The 3,619-nt window shown below is 52.0% G+C and overlaps 1 pseudogene; it reads right to left on the bottom strand.

Moving 5' to 3' along the window:
* Positions 1–2,088: 2,088 nt before the first annotated feature.
* Positions 2,089–3,255, bottom strand: LOC103675204 (annotated as a pseudogene).
* Positions 3,256–3,619: the final 364 nt, after the last annotated feature.

The raw sequence follows: 3,619 nt of genomic DNA, 5'->3' as shown, positions 1-3,619 counted from the left end.
GCATTCCTCATAACAACCCCATAAAGGAGGGAGGTACCTGTCCTAATTTTTAGAAAGGAAACGGCACTGCAGAAGATCGAGTACCTTGCCTGAGGTCACCCACATAGTGACAGGCAGAAGAAGCTTCTAAGTCTGGGGTCTCAATGCTTTGCTTTATTCATGACCTCTTCTTCTGCCCCCTGAAGGAAGGAGGAGGGCCCCTTGTGGCCCTGTCCCCCTTCCCTGAACGCCCCACGGTGTCTGAGGGTCAGCGGGGTTGGCACGTGGAAACCCTGACCCCTTTCTGGGAGCCATTGCAGCACCTGCTGGTTTCCATCATCAGGAGCCTGGGGGTCTGGAGCAGTGAAGATCCTGGGATGCAGGGCCGGAAGACTCGCATGTGCCTCCTGACTTACTAGCTGCATGACCTTGACACCTCACTGTGTCTTTCTGGACCTCGGCTCCTTCACCTGTGAAATGAGACGGAGGAACACAACAACTTGTCCTCCACTACCTGCCCCAGGGGGATAAAACGCAGACCATTAGGCGACCCAGGACCTGGCCAGAGAGCACGCAGAGGGGGCTGATGGGGGCTTGAGAGGGGAGGAGGTGCAGGGTGGCAGGAGGGGGTAGCATGCTACTTTGCACTCATTCACCTGCCTGACAGAGAGCCCCTGGGGGTGACCCAGGAGACTTTCTCCGGGGAGGACCCGGAGCAGAATGGCCGCATCTTCCCGGGAAAACCGCCTGGACAGAACTGTTCTAGGTGCCAGATGACAATCAGTTTCTCCCAAGTGCCCTGTTTGTGCACGTCCTGTGAAGGAAACTGTCCTGCTCTAACCTGAGCTTCTGTTGGTTGACGGGTTCCTGTTACCCCAGCAACAGAGCAAGAGTGGAGGCGGCTGCACGCGGCTCCATGAGACTGCTTCATCAGTTATCACACCCAGGCACTGTGTCACCAAGGGGCGGTTACAGCCGTGTGAGACTTAGGGACCGTCTGCTTACTAAACGTGGCTGAGATCGTTGTAAACATGCACGCGTTGGGCAACCAGCAGGCCTCCAACAGATACGTCTTGGTTGAAGAAAGAGCTTTTGGAATCGTGAGGACTTTGTATTATGTCCCTTACAGTTTTCACGGATAACTATATCTTGTATTTAAAACCTTGGCAAGCCAGACATTGACATAGGCTGTGCGCGGCCGGGCTGTCCCCCCAGCCGTCCCAGTCCTCGGCTCTTGTAAGGATTTATCAATAACAGCGTATCCGTTCTGTTTGGGCTGTTAATTATGACTCTGTCCTGGAACATCCTGTAGTGGTTATTTTTTGGAAACATCATTTGGTTCTTAATCTCTTAGCAACAGAACTTTGAGGGCTAACGGCTGGGGCACACTCCCAGCAAGACGCTTGTGACTCGTGGGCAAACAAACCCACAGCAGCCGATTCGGAGCAGCCTCTGATTGTGGGTTTAATTGTTCGAAGTCATCACACGTCACTAGCACCCACCGCGGGCTGAGCTTGCTTTGTGATACTCCGCAGAGCATTTGGTGTGCCAGCCACACACCCAGGGCCGGGGGGAGCTTTCGGTCACCGGGTGCCCGAGGCTGTCACAGCCCGTCCCTGCCTGGGTACAGGTCCCGGAACAGGGGTCAGACTGGGAGAGGAGGAAGGCAGGAGCGGTGGCCTTGCGCTCTGTCCACGCCTGCACACCATGTCCTTACAACCCACTTGCGCGGTGGCGGTAGGATGGTCCTGCCTTCCGTGTGACAGCTCGAGAAGTGGCAGCTGAGGCAGTGAAGGGTCTGGCCACACTCGCAGGCTGGCAGAGGTGGTGGTGGGACGGGAATCCAGGCCTGCCTGAGCCCCCAGCCCCCACCCCCTTTCTTTCTTTTCTTTTTGCTTTTCTTCTTTTTTTCCCCAATAGTTAATTTTGTTTGTTCAAGGGCTCATACTGCCAGCATTAAACCAAGCGTGGACTCTGATTCTGTGAGCCCAAATTCACATATCTAGGGAGATAAAAAGCAAACTATACTCCACGTACATGGAGGAAAAGTAGAGATTCATGGTTAACCACTTTGGAGTTTTAAAATTTCTATAGCCTAGAACCCAGAAGTCACCGACCTTCTAGATCCTTCTGGATGTCCCACAGGGTATCTGCACTTTTCTTGAGTTGAGCTACTTGGTCAACCTTCAGCTTCTGGCTGATAACGATGGTTAACCCCTGAGCACTCAGGGTACATGGAAGGCTCAGGGAGACTTCGTTCTCAATGCCATGCATTCCCTTCACCATCATGGACATGGGATGAATTCTGGATAGATTTTCAACATGGATTCAATGAGATCAGCCGCACTTCTCCAACAGCCCAGCAGGTATATCTTTCTGGCTTGATCGCTTCATAGGCACTTCCGGTCACCATCTTATGTACTTCCTTCTAATTTTCATTATCACTGTCCCTTCCCGTTTCTGGATTCAGTTCCTAGAGAGAAACGCTTGCCACATTCACTCCACTCCATAGAGCCTCACTTGAGACACCAGGTTCTCCCCAAACTCGGCAACCGCTGGGATGAATGCCAAGTTTTTCAGCCGTAAAATGGCGAAATCTAGCAGATTCCAGATTACACTCACTTCCCATCACGTGGTGCTCAGATAATCTGGTTATTTTCCAGGTAACATATGTGAGAATATGAGAATCCGCTGGGCTGGGAACTATAATTATGATGCAATTGGGGCTGTACCTGATGAGCTGGAGTATAATGAATTTGAAGACATTAACATTCCTCTGCCCCAGATTGAGACGACTCTCTTCCTCTTGCTGGCAGACTCCTGCATTTTCCGTCACAATCTTGGAATTGGAGGACACAGAGTAATCTTTATCTGCCACAGTTTTTGGCATCTGAAGAAGTGAGCTCCCTCCTGTGCCTGAGATGCCTCATTTCTTTTTGGAGTTGATCTTCCAAAACAGCCCACAAGGGCAAGCTCGTCAGCCAGAGAGTTTCCCAGAATGCCGATGGCACGTGCCATATCAATGTATCCAACTCCTGCCGCAATGCTTTTATTGTTTGGGACCATTGCCTCTTCTTCTGCAACCAGGGCGATCAGTTTTTCCAGAAGAGTTGCCTTTGTGCACGAGAGAGAGAAGGCTCTGGGGACCGTTGTAGCAGCTGTGAGAAGAAGGCAATGGATGTCAGCTGTGTGCCCTGCCCCCACTCTCTGCTCACCCCGTTCACACACCCAGGTCCATGGGGGCAGCTGGGTCTTCACTGGCTGTGTGATCTCCATAGGTTGCACGGCATAGTGTGGCACACGAGGGCCACTGCTGAGACCGGTCCCACGGGGTGTGCATCCCAGAGTCACCGAGGCCAGGACTCACAGGCAGCATGGGGCCTCCCTGTCACTGGGGCTCACGATCCCCTCTTTATTCTGGTCCTTTCTGGTCCCTCTCCAAGGTGAGCTCGTGGTTCTCCATCGTTGAGGAGTAGGGATAACTGTTAAAATACTAGCTACCATGCGTTACTATGAGCCAGGATCTTTACTGGTATGCCCTTATTTACTCCCGAAAACCTTATAAGGACATGATATCGTTTTCCCCATTTGCAGATCAGGAAATTGGGGGTAAGAGTAATTGAATGACTTGCTGTAAGTC

This window comes from Ursus maritimus, unplaced genomic scaffold, assembly GCF_017311325.1.
Source record: "Ursus maritimus isolate PB19 unplaced genomic scaffold, ASM1731132v1 scaffold_12, whole genome shotgun sequence".
Taxonomy (NCBI): Eukaryota; Metazoa; Chordata; class Mammalia; order Carnivora; family Ursidae; genus Ursus; species Ursus maritimus.
Note: the sequence above shows the minus strand (reverse complement) of the source record. Positions and strands in the feature narration are given on the sequence as shown.